This window comes from Trachypithecus francoisi, unplaced genomic scaffold (assembly GCF_009764315.1).
Source record: "Trachypithecus francoisi isolate TF-2019V2 unplaced genomic scaffold, Tfra_2.0 Lachesis_group12, whole genome shotgun sequence".
NCBI classification, from domain to species: Eukaryota; Metazoa; Chordata; class Mammalia; order Primates; family Cercopithecidae; genus Trachypithecus; species Trachypithecus francoisi.
This window is the reverse complement of record NW_022681457.1, coordinates 82,597,661-82,619,074: the sequence shown is the minus strand read 5'-3', so window position 1 is coordinate 82,619,074 and position 21,414 is coordinate 82,597,661. Positions and strand designations below refer to the sequence as shown.

Genomic DNA, 21,414 nt, shown 5'->3' with positions numbered 1-21,414 from the left:
AATTTTCAATTATCTTTAGTTCAGCAAGAAATTACAGACATGACCAGGGCCCATGCAAACAGTCTGGGAGAGTCAAGGCAGGATGCGGGGGACCCGTGAGGAATCTCCTGCAGCAGTCAAGCAATGGCGGCCTGGAGAGGGAGTGGACGTCAGGATGGATAAGTGGATGGATTCATGCACTTGTCCTTAGAAGGAGGAATGGACAGGACTTGGTGACAGCTTAGGTGTATCAGGTGGTGGAGAGAAGAGGGTGAAGTCCGGCTTCTGGCCCAAGCAGCTTGGGGGACAGTGATGCCCCTTCCTAAGACAGGGTGCATCTGAAGAGGAGAGACTCACAGGCTGAGGGAGGGGCTGGGGTGTGGGTTGGTCATGTATGTAGGAAGGTGCTGAGCCAAGTTATGCATGTGTTGAGTCATCCAAGTGGAGATGTTGAGAAGAGGGTTGCATTTACAGTCGGTTCTTCCAAAGAGGGGTCCAGATGAGATGCATGGAAACTGACACCAGGGGAGGTGACACCTTCACCCAGGGGAAAGACTACATTGTAAGAAGAAAAATCCTCAGAGCGAGTCTAGGGAGCTGCGATCCTCAACAGCCAAGCAGGGGGGTGGTGGAGGCAGCAAAGGAGGCTACGCAGGAGAAGCCAGAAAAGCAGGAAGAAAACCAGGAGAGGCTGGTGCCTCAGAAGCCTAGGGAAGAAAACAAGATGCAGAGTTTTAAACTTCACAAAATGCCACTCAGAGGGCAAGAAAGACAAAGATAGCACAATGTCACTGGCATTTATTAAGACGCATGTCAGAGGTGGCTCTTTTCAGGAGTAAGTATGGCCAGGCATGCAAGGGCTGAAGAGGAGGAGGGAGGTGACACCACGCACACAGCCCAGGAAGCTGCCTCACTCACACCCCATCGCCTCCTTAGCCTATTTCCTTCACAGCCATGATCTTAATGTGTGCTATCTTGCTTCTTTGTTTACTTGTGAATTGCCTTCTTCCCTTAAAGTCTGTTAGGGCAAGCTCCTTGTCTGCTCTATTCACAGCTGTACCCCAGCACCTAGGAGGATGCTTGGCACAGAATAGGAATTCAATACCTGTTGGGTATTGAATGAATGAAACAGAGGCAGAGTAACGTCTGGCTAAGAAGTGAGGAGAGGGAGAGCTGGAAAGCCCAGAAACTACCCACGGGAATGAGCCAGTGGTGAGGAGGAGGGCTGGGTTAGTGTTCCTGGGAAGTGGGACCCCCAGCTTAGGTGGAGGCTTAGGGCAGAATCCTGGACACTCAAAGGAATGCTTAAAAGAGAATTCGAGGCATTTGCTGGTCTGAAAGACATCCGGCCCACATTGCTTTCACTTAGGTCATGTTCCCCGAAAGGAAACCCTGAGATAAGGATTCCTAGATGAGTGATTCATTGAAGAAATGTCCCCAGAGGAGTCTGTAGGAGAGTGGAGAAGTAGGACAGAGAGGGGAGAGGCCAAGGCAAGCATGACCTCAGGCCACATCCCAGCCTCAGCCTGACCCCAGGGAGGGTCCTGGAATGTAAACTGAACCTCCTCCAAGTTTGTACACCCCCATACCCCACTGCTAGGGCAAGGTGGCTGACCTTTCATATTCCTGCTCTAATTAATACTGGCTACAGACTGTCATGGCGGGGACAAAAACTCCCAGCCACTCCAACTCTCTGGGCAAGAGGGCAATCCTTTGAAGAAGGCAATGGGGCAAAGCTTTAGAAATAGAGGCGACAGAAGCTGCAGGATGGGCACACAGAAGCGGCCAAAGTGATCCAAGGCCATCTCAGCAGAGTGCCTGCAATGTCTGCTACTACATTGGGATAGAGTTTTGTGTGGATTATCCTGGAAGAGCCCAACAAACAAACAACTTCATTCTGAGGGCCTGGATGGTGCAGGGATAGCTACCATTTAGAATCGTTTCAGTTTCTATTCCGGTAAAGAATCCTTCAAAGAAAGACATCGAGGCTCTTACAGCGCAGAGAGGTGCTCTTCTAGGACAACTATAGGGTGTGAACGTAGCACAGCCACTAAAACTGAATGTGACACAATTAAGAGAGTACGGAGAGTATTTAGAAATACTTAAAAGTCAAAACATTAAAAAAAACTGGGTAACTTGGGTTACATTCCTGGGATAAGTTTATTATTATCACAGTACTGTGATATTGTAGAATCTGGAGAAATAAAATCAACTGAAATAAAATAAAATACATCCACCAATTACCATGTACTGAACCCCTGCTATGGATCCAACTCTGTGCCAGAAATGAAGCAGCATTTCCCTTGCTCCAAGTTGATTTTTCAGGCTGGGGACTAGATGGGGCTCCTGAAACAATTCAAGAACAAGGCAAAAACAGACCTACGGAGGTCACGTAGGATGATGATTAAGAGTTGAGCCAGGTTCAGCAACTGCCTAGGATCACTCCCATTTCTGCTGCCAGATGCCCTGTGCCTCAGTTTCCCCATCTGAAAAATTGAGATACTAAGAGTCTTTACTTCACAACATTCCTGTGAAGGTAACATGAGGTGATGTGTGCAAGGTCCTTAGTGTGGTTCTGATGAATGCAGTGAGCACTCAGGCCTTGTTATTCTGCAGTTATTACTGGAGGTGAGGCTGGAAAAGACCACACTTGCCAGACTTGTCCTACCCTTCTCTCCTCAGGAGGGACCAAGACATTTATGCCTGCCTATGAGTTGACACTAGAAAAGAAATCAAAAAGCATCTGTCCTTGTTTCTTGAAGCCAGATGCAACCAAGCTAAGCCTGGACCAACAGTTGACGGGCAGCTGGGTGGTGTGCTCCTCTGTTGAGCTGGCCAGGAGCTAAGGCTGATGGCTTTCTGTCCAGGGAGCCTTTTAGACTCAGAGCACACACATGCTTGCCTCTTAAAGAGTGCTGGGTCAGCAGGGATGCCCTGGAAAAGCCATCAGCATCTTTGCATCCCTACTGACCGTTTCCTGCCCAGCACCCTGAAGCCAGCATTGACCATTTTCCTTCTTGTTTTTTTTTTTTTTTTGAGACAGTCTCACTCTGTCACCCAGGCTGGAGTGCAGTGGTACAATCTTGGCTCACTGCAGCCACCTCCTGGGTTCAAGTGACTCTTGTGCCTCAGCCTCCTGAGTAGCTGGGATTACAGGCATGTGCCACCATGCCCAGCTAATTTTTACATTTTTAGTAGAGTTGGGGTATCGCTATGTTGCCCAGGCTGATCTCGAACTCATGGCCTCAAGTGATCTGCCTACCTCGGCCTCCCAAAGTCTTGGGATTACAGGCCTGAGCCACCGTGCCTGGTCCTGACCGTTTTCTGGTTGGCAGCAGCAGAAGGGTCCCAGGTCAAACAGGCCTGTGCTCTAACTGCGCCTCCCAACACAGCTTGGTGACCCCCAGGCCAGTGACTCTGACCTCTGAAGCCTCAATTCCCTTGACTGTAAAACAGGTCCTTACCTTGGCTGCACATTAAAATCACTGGGGGAGTGTTTAAAAGTCCAAATGTCGAGGGCTTGCCCCAGACCAACAAAATCAGAAGCCCCTGATGAGACCCACTGCTGTAAGGGAAAATAATCACCTTCTACTCCCAGAAGTGGAATTAAGGGAGACTATCCATGGAAGGTGCTTACCACCATGCTTTACACAGAGTGCGCATAAAAGGAGACCGTGACACAGTACCATTCAGAGTTCCTAGACTCTAGAAACACCTCCCACAGGCCCACAGAGGGTTGTACTTAAAACTTTATTCATTGTACTTTATGCCCCCACTTTGGTGAGTATCAAAGATCAATCCTACATTTTGATTTCTCTAGTTCTTTTGATCACCCTGGTCCAGAATCATCTTATTCTTCAGAGAGAAAATGGTCAGACCCAGGAAGTGCTTCTCTGGATTAAGGGCTGTGAGGCTAAATCTTTGTTTCCAACTCTGCCCTCATGGGCCTCCAATCCCCCATCCTAATAAGAGAGCTGCCATCCACAGGGGTCCTTGGCCCTGGCTTGCAGAAGTGGGATGAGCATCTACAACCCTGGCTATGATGAAGGCTGCCCTGACAGTTACATTCTTGTAGGACAAATATTTCTGAGCCTGTGGTTCCTCTGCCATGTCTCTAGTCAACATGGGGCTTTCAGCCCTGTGGAACACAAAGATTTTTGTGAACTAGGGTATAAGGATTTAAGAGTGTGCAGGTGGGGCCTTTCTAGGCCTTGCTTCCTAGATAGTTGATGTATCTGGACCCAGAACTGAGAGAAGGAACAAAACAAACAGGTGGGATCCCTTACAGTTTATAGTTATGTTTTTCAAAGAGTAATACACATTCAGGGAAACAGAAACAGAACTTTAGCAGTAAGAGGGGGCAGCCAGCATCCAAGCTGGAAGAAGAGCTAGCAGGTAACAAAGGAAGCAAGCACTCTTCATGCAGTGTTAAGGCAGTGCTTGTCATCCAGTGGGAACTGGGGTGCCTGGGTGCCAGGCAACAGAGCAGTTGATGGAGACAGTTCCAGTGCCATTATGAGCTGCTAAAAGGAGATCTGACGTGTGCATTCCAGACCCTGATACTACTTCTTGTCCAGTCATTCAACAACATAGTATTCCCTATAGACCAAGCATGTCTGTCTATCTATCTGATTTCATAACCCCATGACATAGGTACTGTTATCCTCACTTTGCAGCTGAGGAGACGGAGGCACATGAGGTTAAGTAACTTGTCCAAGGTCACACAGTTAGTATATGACAGAGTTGGGATTTGAATCCTGTGCTCTTAATTCCTATGTCAAATTGTCTGTAGCCTAGTGAGGGTGTCAAACACGTCAACAGACAATTAGAATAGAGTATAGTCTAAGTGAGTGCTAGGGACTAGCACAGGTAGTGGCATCCACAATTCCATTCTTATCTGATGCTCACTCGTAGGAAGAAAAACAGAAGAACCCACCTGGTGACAGGCTGGCAGGCACAAGAACAGGCAGAATGTGCACCTGGAGGATTTCTCCTAGGAGAGCTGAGGGGGCACAAAGACCTGCATGTGAGTGTTCACGGTAGCTTCATTTGCAATAGCCCAAATCTGGAAACAACCGAAAATTCTTTTTCTTTTTTTTTGAGACAGAGTCTCGCTCTGTCGCCCAGGCTGGAGTGCAGTGGCCGGATCTCAGCTCACTGCAAGCTCCGCCTCCCGGGTTTACGCCATTCTCCCGCCTCAGCCTCCCGAGTATCTGGGACTACAGGCGCCCGCCGCCACGCCCGGCTAGTTTTTTCTATTTTTTTAGTAGAGACGAGGTTTCACCGTGTTAGCCAGGATGGTCTCGATCTCCTGACCTCGTGATCCGCCCATCTCGGCCTCCCAAAGTGCTGAGATTACAGGCTTGAGCCACCGCGCCCGGCCAACAACCGAAATTTCTATCAACAGGTGGAGGGATAAAAAAATCTGTGGCGGCTGGGCACGGTGGCTCATGCCTGTAATCCCAGCACTTTGGGGACCAAGGTAGGTGGATCATGAGGTCAGGAGTTTGAGACCAGCCTGACCACCATGGTGAAACCCTGTCTCTACTAAAAATACAAAAAATTGTATTTTTTGTGTGGCACACGCCTGTAGTCCTAGTTACTCAGGAGGCTGAGACAGGAGAATCACTTGAACCCAGGAGTGGAGGTTGCAGTGAGCTGCAATCGCACCACTGCACTCCAGCTTAGGTGACACAGCAAGATTCCATCTCAAAAAGAAAAAAAAAAATCTGTGACATATGCACACAATGGAATACAATTTAGCCACACAAAGAATGAACTGCTGATCTATACAACATGGATGAATCTCAAAAGCATCATGCTAAGAGAAAGAAGCCAGAAGCAAAAAGAGTGTATACTTTATGATTTTATCTATATGAAACTCTAGGAAAGTCAAAACTCTAGTTTTAGAAAACACAGTTTTGCGAGGGGATGGGGGTGGGAGGGACGAACTAACTGTGACGGGCATGAAGGAACTTTAAGGGATGATGGGAATGTTCTATATTTTGATGATGGTGATGGCTACACTGATGCAGACGCTCGTCAAAACTCATTAAATTGTACACTTCAAAAGGTGAATTTTATTACATGTAAATTGTACTCAATTTAGAAAACATTTTAACAAGAGACTTGATGTCATGCAGTCGAAACTGAAAAGTGCTGTGCTCTGAAGCCAAAAGTGAGAGTTACTTACATTCTGCTTCCTTTACTTGTTTTTGTTCCTTGTTCTTTCTTTCCCCCTTTCCTTTTCCCTCTCTCTCTCTCCCTCCCTCCCTCCTTTCTGTCTCTCCTCAAAGTCTACCACCTGGTTTTCCAAGCCAAACCTAGGTGACAGGCCCCTGAGCTGCAAGCATTTCCAGCACTGCCATTACAAATTAGTGGAAATGATCAGACCCCCAGGCAGACTGGTCCTCAGCCTGCTTCAGAGGGGCAGATGTTCTGCAAAACCAGCCAGTGACCCACCCACAGAGAATACTGGCAAGCCCGCAAGGCTCTCACTGGACCCCTCTGTGGCTTCTGCCTCCCAGGTAGAAAGCATGCATATATTAGATTTAAAAAGAGGAAGTGCCTTTCCAAAAACTACTCGGCTTTGGGAGGGAAGGAGGTCATTTGTCTTTGTCCAAGAAAAACATGTCCCTTCCTTGTAATCCTTGATAACCCCTGAATTGTTTTTGTTTTCTCCAAGATAGTTAGGGACAGGGGTAGGGGAGAGGGGCCACAGTCAGAGAGAAAAGGAGCTAGAGAGGACAGAAGAAGCAAATGCCATACTACTCTGCAGTGGCAGCAAGGTGAGCTCTTACCACCTTGAATTTTGGGAAAGATGGGAAAAGAGGGAACGCTTCACCAACCAGTGCCAACGTGCCTACCTAAGACAGCCCCCATATGAGGTGCATCCCCGTTCTCGCTGGATGAAAAGTGAACAGAGAGGTTAACAGGGCAAAGAGGCAGCAGTAATGGGAAGAGAACGTGAGACTGGCACGGTTCCCTCCCCTGGGCCTGCAGGAGGCCCACGGCAGCCAGAATGTCCATCTGCTATGCCCCACCACTAGTAGGCTCACAGGAAGGGAAGAGAACAATGACAACCCAACTGTCCTTTGTGCAGAAGTTATACCAAGAAGTGAGCAGCAGGACCCGCTGGCCTGGCAGTAAACCACATCAGATTTATCAGTCGGAAACCTCTTGGACAAAGAGAGTTTATAAAGTCCCTTGGCCAAGAGGCATGGAAGTTGAGTTCAGCCAAGCGCAACTCAGATACATGGGCAGTGGAAGGGGACCTGGGGATGCCAGCTGCCAACCAAGTCCTGTTTGTTGGAAATTGAGAGAGATAGTATTGGAGAACTAGATGCTTTCACTTTTTATTTCTCCAAAAGAGAGCTGGTCTGCAGGTAGTGAATCCTATAATTCTATAAAAAAATGGAGATTAAAGAGATAGGAAGGTACAACTCTGGCCCAAGACAGAAAAAAGCAAAAAGAAAAAAACAACAGGCATCCATACGAGAAAAAAGTGAGCGGTTCTGGGCATCTAGTAAGTGGAAAAGGAAAGAGACCATCTCTAATCCTAACTCACTCTGTTCCAGGTTTGGAATAAAAGCTATATAGGGAGAAATAGCCTGTTAAAGTAGAATTGCCAGTGTGTAGAACTGAAAATCGGCCAAAAATCCATCAGCTTTCTCAATTTACTAAGAAATAATAATTAACTCCCTAGTGCCTGATATACTTTTGCATTTAAAGGCGAAACTACCTATATCTACTCAATATCATTCACTTCTATTCCAGTAAGACTCTTATTGGCAGTTTTAAAGCACCCCTACCCAACCCACTAGCACCAACTTGTCTACTGTCTTAGCCTGGAAGAAACATGTATGAATTACATTACTAAGAACACAGTATCATATCTATTGAATGAATCATTAAATAGACTGGCCACTGTAATAAATACATGTGGATATATACATTCTGTTAATAGACTTGGTATAGTCTTTCATGGTTTCAAGTGTTAAGGATTATTGTGGTATTAAAGAAAACCTTATAGGCTTTCATTTCCTGAACTATGGTGGATTCGATATGTAGCCAGCTCTACTGAAAACACTAAGCAAACTGGAAACTATAGAAAAACATCTTTTGAAATGACCGATGAGCTGGCAAGTTAGTAAGACATATTAACTAAGCAAAATCTGAAGCCCAGAATAAGAGCCAATCCCTGAAGTTAGCTTGAAGACATTAGCCAACAAAGTGACCTTCACTTTTATATTTTGTGGCCTCATGGGAAGAGGAGACAGAATAAGAATTTCCCATAACATAAAGGATACTATCACATGGATCCAGGAACTTCAATGAATACCAAGTGTGAGAAATAAAAATAAATATAAACCTAGATATGCTTTGTGAAACTGTAGAACACCAAACAATTTAAAGGAACCAGAAGGAAAACACAGATTATTCTCAAAACAGCAGATTTTAGAGGAAACAATGGAAACAGAGGACAGTTGAATAATATCTTCATTGTGTTGGTGAGAAAATAACTGACAACCTAGAATTCTACCCTAATTCTATCCAGTAAAAACCTCTCTCAAAAACAAGGGGAAAATTAGTGTATTTGCAAGCAAACAAAATCAAAGAAGTTGTCACCAACAGACTCTCAATAAAGAAAATTCTAAAAGCTGTACTTCAGGCTCTATCGGAAAATACCAAAATGAAGTTGGTAGACCTATGTTAATATTAATCAGAATAGACTTTAAGACTAAAAGAATTACTAGGGAAACAAGTTTCACTTCATTATAAAAGATTCAATTCACCAGAAAGATAAAACAATTCAAACCTATAGGTACCTAATAACAAAGGCTCAAAATATATAAAACACAAACTGACAGACCATAAGAAGAAAGAGAAAAATCTACAATCATAGTGGGAGATTATATTTCTCTCAGTAACTGATTAATCAAGCATACAAAAATCAGTAAAGATATAAAAGACTTGGACAACACAGTGAAGAAGCTTGATCTAATGGAGTTACATAGAACACAGCATCTAACAATGGTAGGATCCACAGAACATTATGAAAAGTGACCACATATCAAGTCTTACAATAAATTTAAAAGGCTTGGTAGCACTCAAACAATATTTGGCAACCATGAAGCAATTAAGTTAGAAATTAGTAACAAAAAGGTAACAATAAGAAAAATAAACAAATATTAAGAGGATTAAAAAGAAACACAGTTTTAAATCATAAGTCAAATAATAAATTATAGTGAAAATTATAAAATACTTAGAAATAAATTATACAAAAACATTACATATCAAAACACATGAAGTTAGAGTAAATATGTATAGCTTACAATGCTCATAATGGGGAAAAAAAGCCTGAAAATTAAAAAGCCAAATATTTACCTTAAGAAGTTAAGAAAGAAAAATAGCTCAAATGTAAATAAGTTAGATGGAAGAAAATAATAAAAATTAGTATTGATATTCATAAACTAGAAAACAAATGATGGAGAGGATCATAAAGTCAAGGATTAGAGATAGTCTCCAATAACATTGAGAAAATTATTAAAAGACTAACAAAATTATAGAAGGTACTACAAATGAAAAGGGGACATAACCACAGATCCTACAGAACATCAAAAAATAACATCTTATAAGTAACTTCATGGTAAAAATTTTGAAAACTCAGATAAAATGGATAAATTTCTAGAAAAATCTAATTTACCAATATTGATTCAAGAAAAAAATTAAAACTTGAATACCCACTATCTATTGAAGAAATTGAATCAGAGGTTAAAAGTCTTCAGGAAAGAAAGAATTCCAGCCTCACATAATCTTTTTTTGAGAACAGATAAAGAGGAAACGTTTTATAACTTACTTTACAAATTCAGCAAAACCATGATACAAAACCCTGCCAAGGATAACATAAGAAGTGAAAATTAGAGTACAACACACTCATGAAGATAGATATAAAACTTCTAAATTTTATTAGCAAAAAAACCTAGCAAAGTATAAGAAATGAACCCATTACAACCAAGTCAGGTTTATTCTTGGAAAGCAAGGTTAAGTTAACTTTGGAAAATTAGTTTACCAGATATTAACAAATTAAAGAAAAAATTATATAAATCTTCTCAATAAATGCAGAGGAAGTATTTAATAAACCTCCATGTATATAATTTGAAAGACAAAAACCTCTTTGCAAATACAGAATAGTAGCTCCTCATCCTGATAAGGAATATCAAATCCATAAAAATCGTCATTCTCAAGGGAAAATGTTGAACATGAAAGCCAAAGCTTAAATGTTTAGAAGACAATATAAGAATTGTTCTTAAGGATGTCCTTCAAAAGACACAAAATGTTCAATGATAAAAGAAAGATTGATAAATTTTATTACCTTGAAATTAAGAATTTCTGCCACTGTAAAGATACTAAAAAAGATGGTGAACAAAATATCACAAATAAGGAGAAGGTATTTTGGCAACACAGAGAAATAGTCTCCTGCATATATAAAGAACTCCTACAAATAAATAAGAAAGATGTAAACTACCCAATTTTCAAATAAATGGTCAGAAGGCTTAAAGAGGTACTTCACAAAAAAAGAAAATCCAAAAGGTCAACAGCTTATGAAAAGATACTGACCCCCTTTAGTAATCAAACATATATAAATTGAAACCAGATTAGATACTGTTACACATGCATAAGACTGGCAAAAATTTTTGGCAATACCCTACAAAATATAAAGTGTTTGCAAGATTAGAGAGCAGTAGGAGCAATTGCAGCTGGATATAGATATTGGTTAAACACATTGTAAATTAATTTTTGATTAAAGTGAGACTCATATGACACAATAGAAATTCTGAACTATCCTAGCAGCATTGAAAATGCCCATAGTCTATGACCAGTAATTTTACTACTATGTGTATTCCCTAAGTAAACTTACACACATACTTAGCAGGGAACTTGAAAAAAAAAATGTTTACAGCAGCACTATTTATAATAGCAAAATGCTGGAAATAAGCTAGTGTTCATTAATAATAGAATAGACATATAAACTGCCATATATTCATTCAGTGGAATATTATGGTTCAGCAAAATGAAAAAATTTCAGCTACACCCAACAATGTGAATGAATCCAGGACGAAACATTTAACAACCAGTTGGCACAGTGTCCAATCAAATGAAGTCCATGCCCTAGTGCCAGAGCTGGTACCCAAGACCCCCTGCTATGCCAGATGTAATCCCTTTAGAAAGGGGCGGACTTGGAGAAGTACCATAGGAGCACCTGGGAAGGATCAGGTAAGCAGCAACTTACCAACTAATATGGAAATATTTCAGTTGTTTGTCAACCAGTGAGCCTTACTGGTATGGTGTGCATGGACTAAATGCGAGCATTAAGAACAAAAGAATAAAACAGTGTGATTCCATTTATATGAAGTTCACAAACACAAACAACTACACAATATATTGTTTAGGGATACAAATGCAGGAGGATAAGACAATAAAGAAAAGCATAGGGGAATAAAAGGTACAGAAATGTCCAGAAGATGGTAATCCCTAAGAGAGGGAAGGGGATGGGGTGGAGGGAGGTACACAGGGGACGTAAAAGGTTCAGGTAACATTCTTTTTCTCAAATCAACTGGTAAGTATATAAGTGTTGGTCATAATGTTATTCTTTAGACCTTTCTACACAGTTTATAAGCATTCATTTGCATCTAGGGGCTATTTCATTAAAGTTATTTCAAAAGATGGTCACAACACAAATTTTAATAAGAAACTCTCATATCAAATTGCTGCAGTTCCTGCCATATCTTTTCTAGTTGCTGGGCAAAGATGCTGTCCTCAATTGTAATTGGTGTGCTCCAAACCCACTTAAAATTCTATGAGCTTCTCCCCAAACCACTCCAAAACATTCTTGTGAGAATCTTCCCAGCAAGGTACAGCAAGGCCCAACCTCCAGGGTACATTATGCTCTGGCTCCTTTATTTAATACAATCATAATCATAGTGGGTTTTTTTCTCAAATTTTGAAATCTTCAAAATGAGGGCATGGAGCAAATGACTACGTTCTGCTTCTCTTGCTAAGATTTCAGTGGTGATGCTCTCATTTTAAGTTCTTTACCAGACGCTTCAGCTGTGCGATCCCCAATTCCCCTCATCAAGATTTGCTGACAGTCAGGGGAAGTTTCTAACACTGTATTAAGTGTATACTGAGGGCCAGGGAATTGGGGAGAGTTTGAGGGGCTGAACGCATGTGCAATTTTTTAGCAAACCAAGCAGATGCTTGTAGATTCAACACTTTTTCAGTTATTTGTGAACAACCCCTAATAGCCACACCACATGGCAATTTGTCTTTTCTCTGGAGCACAAATGTGAACTGTATGTTGCAAAGCCACAGAAAAGAACAAGTCACTTAGCTAGAGAGGGAACCTTCTCAAAGGCCCAGTTTCCCCATCCCAAGATGCCACCAGGGAAACAGAAACTCTGGAGGTGAAAGAAACTTAATTTCCTTGAATGCAAGTTGAAAAGGCAAATAATTGCTAGCCTGTGAAGAGTCATAGGAACCTCTTCACTCTGGACTGAAACCTGATTCAGGAGGAAGTCAAGAGCCTATGCAAGTATTTCTGCAGTTGCAAACTTGGGGATTTGCCAAGGGCTTGAGATGTATCCACTGAGAATGTCAAGGTTCTACTGTATAGAATTTTGATGGAGGAGGATTTCAAAATTCTTCTTCTATTTAAATTAAATCAGTTCATGTTTATCAGGGCATCTCTGATCTTTTTGTTTTTAAGAGACGTCTTTGCTCTATTGTCCAGGCTGGAGTATAGTGATGTGATCATAGCCCATGGTAGGCTCAAACTCCTGGGCTCAAGAGATCCTCCTGCCTCTGTCTCCTGAGTAGTTAGAATTTACAGGTGTGAGCCACCATGTCCAGATAATTTTACTTTTATTTTTTTTAAGACAGGGTCTTGCTACATTGCCCAGGCTGATCTCAAACTCCTGGGTTCAAGTGATCCTCCTGTGTCAGCCTCCTGAGTAGCTGGCATTACAGGTATGAACCACTGTATCCAGCTCCTCTGATCTTAAGATAGTTTCAACATCTAATGCTAAGCCTGGAAGTCCAATGAATGACTCAATAGACTAAAACTGGTGACTGAGATTCGGCAGAGCACATCGTGTATTTATAACACTGCTTTTATTTTTTCCATATCCTTCTACTATTTGTTTATTAGCTTTTCTTTGGATCTCAGTTATTCATACATAACACATTTTTAAAAAGTTGAACCCAAACCCCAATGCAAGGGTCCACCGATAATCAGAGATCTCACGATTTCTGAGACTAGCATCCCTATGCTTCTCCCTGGCTTTGTTCCCCAAATCTGAAGGGCATTTTCAGATCACCCCTAATTCGTATTTAGATATAAAGCTTCCCCCTTTATCTACAAGAATTCCAGCTGCACCTGGCATTTCAAAAACAGTAATGAGGAGGGGAGTCCCATCAGTCATGAAGTCACCACTTCCATCATTGTCCCGCCTCCCAAGCACATATTTCCAATCTCCCAACAGGTTGGAGGTGAAGCCTCCCAACAGGGCAGCCCTCTGGATAGTGTGGTTCAGTCAGTTCCCACCACCACACCCCACCTCCTCTGCCTTCCAAGCCTCCTGGGATTTCAGGGAATACCCTTTTCTCCATCATATTACTATTAAATACAGGGAACCCTTGGAGAGTTCTGAGTATTTGTGATTATATTCAATAACCTGTTACTGACAGTTTCTTTTAGTTAAAGAATTTTTCAAGTAAGTTACCAAAACAGTGAATGTCTGTGCATCTAGAAACTGAGAAATACTCTTCCATTACTTTTAATTAGGTCCTCTCATTTTCCACATATGTACTGAATTTTTTTTTTTTTTTTTTTTTTTTTTTTTGAGATGGAGTCTCGCTCTGTCGCCCGGGCTGGAGTGCAGTGGCCGGATCCTGGCTCACTGCAAGCTCCGTCTCGCGGGTTCACGCCATTCTCCTGCCTCAGCCTCCCGGGTAGCTGGGACTACAGGCGCCCGCCACCTCGCCCGGCTAGTTTTTTGTATTTTTTAGTAGAGACGGGGTTTCACCGTGTTAGCCAGGATGGTCTCGATCTCCTGACCTTGTGATCCGCCCGTCTCGGCCTCCCAAAGTGCTGGGATTACAGGCTTGAGCCACCGCGCCCGGCTGTGCTGAATTTTTAAAATACTATTTTAAAAGTGTCTACATTTATTTTCCCCTACTTTTGTTTTTCCTCTTGCCTTTGTTTTGGAGCAAATTTTAACTGAGCACATTGTCAGAGGGTCAGGCCAAGTTTAGCACTGCTCGTGTATCTCAGCTACCTTCCAGTTTTCAGCACGACGTCTGAACTAAAAAACACCATTGCTTAGCATAAAGGTGTGGCCATGACAGCTTGAACAACATCCGGAAGGTGGCAAGTCTACATTTGCTACACAGATGTAAGAAACAGATGGCACTAGGGTCTACCTCTCCTGCTCCATCTTCTCCATCATCAGGTCTCTTCCAACTCCAGAATTAAAGTCATCAAGTTGGAAGAACTCTGAGTGTGTTTCCTGATCATAACAAGACAGGTTGAAGTTCAGGAGTATTTTCTTTAGCATCAAATGTTAGAACATAACCACTAATAATAACAGTAGCATAGTAGTTCCCTGATAAATTCTGACAAAAGATCATAAAGTTCTCAATTTCAACAGCAGGGCTTTATAGTTGTAATACAATTTTGACCAGTAAGCCACCGGCTATCCAGAAACCTCACAGGTGCCATTATCATGGATAGCTGCAGTTTTTTCTCTAAGAATCAGGAGAAAAAATCATTTGGGGATACTTCAAAACTCTCATGTCTTTTTAAATTGGATGAACAAAATATAATCTGAACTTCTATGGATACATGTGGGTCACTGTGAGCATCAGTTATTATGTTATAAAACGGAATACCAAAGATCCATCAAAATACATAAAATTTCACTGAATTGCTTACATTAAACACTCATATTAGCTCTAGAATGCCATGCCTTGAATTCTTGGGCCTTTTAAATTTTTTTAAATTTTCCTGTTTCTTGTGTTACTCTTACTTCTTACTGATACTTGATAAAAGACCTTTAATAATCCTTGCACAGTACAGCATCAGTTGCTTCCAATTTGCTAGGTGCATTTGACAAACTAATAACCAAGCCTCTTAAAACTTGAAGTAAATGTAAAGGCCTGAAAGAGGGTATAAAATTTCCTCCAGTGATCAAAATTCATGAACTGTAGCTCATGGACTTATGACCTTTCTTTTGATTTGCCATCTAGGTCCCAACTGGATAAGTGAAATTATGTAAATGTGAGTTCCAAATTGTTGTGGTATTATCCTAGTACCCATCAACTACAGTGCACATGTCACTAAATGTATCTCATTTTTCTTCGCAACATAGTTCAGTGGTCTTAGTAAGGTTATGATGGTTACACCTACTTTACTGATAAGGAAGAAAATTGGTCACGGGCTTTGGCCAAGTCTGACCCAGAATGCCAGTGCTGCCTCTTGATACAGCCAGTGTTTTCCAGCCCTGCCCGCCCAGTGCATCTGCAGATCTGTAAATATACTTTGACTCCCCAGGAAACAGCATGGAGAACAGCATGTCATGCTTTCAGCATGGAGGGCAGAAAAGAGCCTTAAAGACATCGGGGAACTCACAGAGTAGGGAGTGAGAGACAAGTTAAATGCTATCCAGTTGTCAAACAGCCTTCTTAATGTTATCTTTCATCAAGTCGGGTCCTAGAACCTGCCAGGACTGCAGACTAAATGCATCTTCTTTTTGCCTGTACCTTTCACACACTAAATGTATCAATGGCTCACTTGGCAAGGGCCCAAAGGCAGCACACACTTCTCCACTCCAAGGAGGGTGGCTGCCACTAAAACACAATGGGCGGAGACAGCTCAACAATAGTGCCAGTTGAGCACATCTTGATCCACTGCCACAGAGTTCACAGTAGTAGTTGGCCCTCAAAGCAAACCCACTGGGGTGTTGAGGGCAAAAAAACAATCTTAGCTTTAAGGGCCCAGACTTTGCCATCAAATTAACAAATCTACCCAATAGCCCCAGGCTGAGGTGCTCAGGGGTGTGACAGGAGAGTCCCTTTTAACAATTCTGTATCCTGTGGATGCCTTAACTAGACTGAGAGGGGAGGAAGCAGAGAGAGCTAAGTGTCACACACACCCTCTCTTCCTGCCTGCAGGTATCTTAGTTGGACAGCTGTTCTCCTTCCTTGCAAAAAATTCCCACAATCTTTAAATGCAAGGATGTAAAGGCCCTCCAGCCTCTGCAAGGCATCACAACTTTAAAGAGCTTATCTCAAACAGCTCAGACAGCATCTGAGGTCTACTCTTCAGCCCCACAGTATATAGCCCAACCCCAGAGCACAAGTGACACCTTGATGAACAGGAACTCCTCCCCACACTGGCTGCTCAGCGGGACCATGAAGAACAGCTGGGACCTGGCCTATTACCCTGGCTTCAGAATTCATTTTCTGCCTGGAATTGGGAAACTGTAGTCCCTGCAGGGGTCCTTCTCCTGGGTCCAACTGTCTCCAGGGTGCAAGAGGGGTGAAATTACCAAATGAAAGTTCAGATAAGCAATTACTGGCTGAAAGAGATACAGGAGGGTCTTCAGATCAACACTGACCCAGAGCTAATACCACACCATCCTCAGAGGGACACATGATCATTGACCTGTGTTCTTCACATTTAAGTGGCTCGAATTATTCCTCCTTGCCCCCACTCTCTCCCTGCCCCCAGCACACACATAATTACATAAAGATATCTTAAACAACTGTAGCACCCAATTTCTTCAGTCTGGGGGAGAGCCAGGAGATGGTAGGGAGCTGTTTGGGCACACGTCTGATCATTACATAATCACACAAACAGGGGCTGGAGAACATTGACATGCAGATCAGTTCAGCAAACACCTCATTCTCCCTCTTTCCTCTTCCCTCCCCCTGCAACACCCAAAATGCACACCAGAGTTAACAAAACCCAAGCATTCCAGGTAGCTAGTGGGCACCTGGCTGCTGTGGTTACAATGCCAAGGGCTACCAGAAATGTCAAGGTATACCAGAAAGAGGGCCAGGGTGCTGCTCACCCAGCGACCAGACCTGCAGACCCTCTTCCTGCAATCACTGCCCCCAAAGTTAAGGAAGAGCCTAGCCACAGAAATATTCCTGACCTGCAACAGAAACCAAACCAGCTACGTTAAAGGAAACCAGTGCTGGGCCTCCAAGTTCCTCTGCACCACCACTCTCTATCCAATCTACGCGGGTTCAGGGGGACTGCCACACTCAAGAGTCCTCAGCAGCCCGGACAATATCATCAGGGACCATTCGGCACCATCAGTGTTTCCATTTAAAAGATGGTAAAATGTGGGGCATAACTTGGAGGGGACACTCTCTCTGCTAGCAGGGAGGCAAGAATCCCCAATAGAATAGGAGTTTGGTTTCGGTTTGGTTGGGTCGGGTTGGGGGTTGGGAGATGATTTTGCTTTAGGAATATTTTCAGGGGGCTAGGATTAAGTGGGGAAGAGAAAGCTATCCCTTCTGTCTCAGCAGCCAGCATCATACGAATCTCATTCTCAACCAAGCAGGCTACTGGAGTCCGCCTAAACAATCCCGGAGCAGCAGCCAAGGCAACACAAAAAAACGCAGGTGCCACGGGACGCGATGCCTGTGCCCCCCAGCCCAGGCTCCTCAGGAACCGGCCCGCCAGTGTGGGAGTGCAGAGCCCAGCAGAGCTTGCTGCAAGCAGCGCTGGAGCGCACGGCGCGCACAGGGTTACAGCCCTGCCGCCGCTGCCGCCACTGCCTGTGATTGACGCGCGGGGGTCACTTGAGGCTCGCGCCGCTCCCCAGCACCAGGCCGAGCAGCGCGCTCAGCCCACCGGGGGCACCGGCCGCCACGCGCAGCCCACCCGGCCAGCCCCTGCGCCTCGGCAGCCGGACACCTTGCCTAAGAAAGGCAGCCACAAAATGGAATCGCAGCTTGTTATTTTGCTTCTCGGTGCGGCCGCAGGCAAAAACACAATCACAAGGTAAAATACAGCGCAAGGAATCCATCCGCCGAATAAAAACCCAGAGTCCCCTACCTTCGGCCTTGGGATGGCAAACTGGTCCTGTGTTCTCTGACCCACGGATCCAGCCCCTTCTTCATGAATTATTCCGGCCAGGCAGGATTTTGTGCATTTTTTTCATGAACACCTGTTTCAAGTAAGGGGTAAAGACCTTATTGAAAGAATTGTCCTTAAAAAATAACCTGTGCAAACGTATGTCCATCCAGGCATGCATGCGTGTTTGTATACACACATATGCACACGGAATAGCCATGTACATTGAAGCACCAAACTAGGCAGTTGGATAATGGGAGAGTCGGCTGGTTGTGAGCATGCTCGCGCCGGGAACAGATCCACCCTCTGTTATTCCTCTGAATAAATATAAATCACGATCAGAAACCCAAACAGAAGCATCCCTCTTGAATTCCTGCTGCTGAAAAACACGGAATAAATTCTGCCCGCAGACACAGAATCTAATCAGCAGCTGTTTTCTGAATCCAGAGCCAACCCATGCCTTGCTTGTCTTTTCCACTAGGACTCCAGACCTTTTTTGAAAGGGGTTTTAACCTTTTAAAGACACAGTACACCAATTATCACTTCGGAATAGCTGTCACTCCCAGCGCAGGAAGCCAGTCCCATGCCTAAAGCCACAGTAGGCTTGCACGCAGTGATAAGGATTTCATTTATTGGTGCTTTTTAAAAAACAACATATATGTATAATATATGCACATATATTATACATATATACGTGGAGAGAGAGAAAAAAATGCAAATGCAAGCCATAAATATTTATTGCAGTGATGAGCTTCTCAGTGACTAATCGGCATGTTATGTAAACACTATGATCCTTCACTTCTGAACACCCATGTTCACGGGTCAGAGGAGACAGGGCACTCCTGTCAGCAGGCGTGTCACACCTCATCAGCCTCTGGCTGATCAGGGGCTGGGGAGCCTCAACAGTGGCTGAAGGGAGTGGGGCCTCTGCACCTGAGAGCTCAACATAGGCACTGCTTGCCCTGCCCTGCCTTGCTCTGCAGGCTCAGGGTCCATGTCCACAAACCAAAGAATAGCTCTGCCACTATTGCTAAACTCGAACATAATCCAGAGCCACATTGCATTCCAAGACACACTTTCTTTCAACCAGAATCAGTAATCAGAACTACCACCTGAACCTTAGTTACAGTCTTTACGATTCAGACTTAGGCCCTTCTTCAAGATTTTGTCATTGAGTTCTGTTGTTTTGTTTTTCACTTTTAAGGTATGGAGGTAGAAAAACAAGATAGGGGGAGAGACAACCTCCAGCCTAAATTTTTTTGAAAAAAATTATTCTTCGAGTACTTTAGCCACCCAGATGGTGTTTACTGCAGTTTTGTTCTGGCTTTTAAAGAGGTAGCACTGAGAAGAAACAAGAGTCCTAACCTTGTTCATGTGTGATAAGAAGGCAAATGCCTTTGACAGTTTTTTTTTCACCCCAGCCCCAGAGCTCCAGCATGGCGCTGTCTGCTCCTCTGCTGGTTCCCGCCTAAGAGCAGTGGCAGTGGCTCACCTCGGGAACTACAGGGGCCCTCCTACCGCCGCTCCAGCATCACATTCCCTCCCTTGCCTAGTCCTGCCAGGCAAACCGTGAAAGCAAGTGCACTGTCACCCTCCCACCTCATCACAGGCGCTCCTGTGCGGACCCCTCCCAGCGACACACACACACTCTCTTCCTTCCCCTCTTCCAGCCGTTTGGCAGAAAATTATCATATTTCATGTGTCATCGCCCAAGCAAGCTGGGTCCATCACTGATTGGCTGGGCCCTGGCAGCCGGAAATGTCACCAGCCACACAGCGTGGAGCTGGCTCTCCCGCGGCCACCACAGACCTGAGCCCGGGAGGCTCTGTGACAAGGCACAGACCTAGCACAGAAAGCCTGTCACTCTCTCCCTGGTCCAGCCCCTGCCCTCTGCTTCGCCCTCTACCCAGCCCCGGGGAATAGGGGCTGCAAGGGGATGATGAAGGAGTCTCAGTAACATTCCTATTTTTCCCAGCATGTTTGAGAAGAAACTAAAGATGTCTCCAATTAGGTTTACAAATTTGGAGAACTTGTTTTTGACAAAACATTCTCTCTTCACACTGAAAAAAAAAAAAAATCAGTAAGACTGGGTGAAAACAAGATTTTTTTTTTTTTTTTTTACCCCAGGAGTGTTTACTAGATGCTGTTGTTTATTTCCCATCTAACATCTCAGGCACCAAGGTATAATCATGTCACACGGCTGTCAGATAATTCAGAAGGTGATTCGAGTCCATCCTCTTACCTTTAAAGAGAACAGCTCCAGAAAATGAGGCTTTGTGACTTGGCTTTGCAATGTATCATGATGCCACACAACTTTTTAAGGGTTAAATGATCTTTGTAGTGACCAATATGAATCACTTCGGCTGTAATTTAATCTTAGTTTCTCCTGCTGTATCTTCAGCAGGCTTAGTGTGACTCACCATTTCAGTCTCACCTTATTCTGTTCTCCTGAGTAAACTAAACACTATCTCTCTGGCCTTTTCAGTAAAAGTTGTTTCTCAACCCTTTAATTATGCTGCTTTAAAGAAAAAGCCTCCCGGAGTTAGATGAGGCTGGAAGGTCATTTGGTCCAGCTATCCATATGATGTGTCAGAACGCTCCACTATTTCCACATCGGGGCTTTTGGTTTGGGGAATGGTAAATTGGGCTCAGATACTTACTCCCTTTCATTCCTTACCCCCAAAAACGACTTACATGACCAAAACATGACTGGCAATGCTGGGAACCAGGGAAAGATGCCATCAATAAAGCAGACATTTTGAATAATATGGGAAGATACAAAGTAGATGGGACATGGGAGGAAAAACTAATTAGTACTGATAAGCTCATGATTCTGCAAAGACCCTGATATGGGTTGGCTGTGTCCCCACCCAAATCTCACCTTGAATTGTAGTTCCCATAATCCCCACATGTTGTGGGAAGGACCTGGTGGGAGGTAATTGAATCATGGGGGTAGGTTTTTCCCATGCTGTTCTTGTGATAGTGAATAAGTCTCATGAGATCTGATGGTTTTATAAAGGGCAGTTCCCTTGCACACGCTCTCTTGCCTGCCACCGTGTAAGACATGCCTCTGCTCCTCCATCACCTCCGCCATGATTGTGTGGCCTCTCCAGCCATGTGAAACTGTGAGTCCATTAAACCTCTTTTTCTTTATAAATTGCCTGGTCTCAGATATGTCTTTATTAGCAGTGTGAGAACAGACTAGTACAGACCCCTAAGAAGTAAGTGTACAGGTTTCCAGAAAACAGTCTTGGAAAATCCCCAACTCAGAGAATCAGGATTGGAGG

At 43.8% G+C, this 21,414-nt stretch overlaps 1 protein-coding gene and 1 long non-coding RNA gene across 3 annotated transcripts in view; one reads left to right on the top strand and one right to left on the bottom strand.

Annotated features, from left to right (window-relative positions):
- The window catches only part of HIVEP3 (HIVEP zinc finger 3), a 529,998-nt gene that overhangs the window by 403,192 nt on the left and 105,392 nt on the right, over positions 1 to 21,414 (bottom strand). The window contains exon 2 of one of the 2 annotated variants that reach the window (XM_033226865.1): positions 18,110 to 18,221. The gene's annotated coding sequence lies outside the window, so the exon portion shown is untranslated. Of the gene's footprint in view, positions 1 to 18,109; positions 18,228 to 21,414 lie in introns of those variants that run through there. The other variant, XM_033226866.1, reaches the window with a different exon arrangement.
- LOC117092776 lies at positions 17,239 to 20,204 on the top strand. The gene is made up of 2 exons (XR_004440912.1): positions 17,239 to 17,384; positions 17,613 to 20,204. It is a non-coding gene; the product is annotated as an uncharacterized LOC117092776 (long non-coding RNA).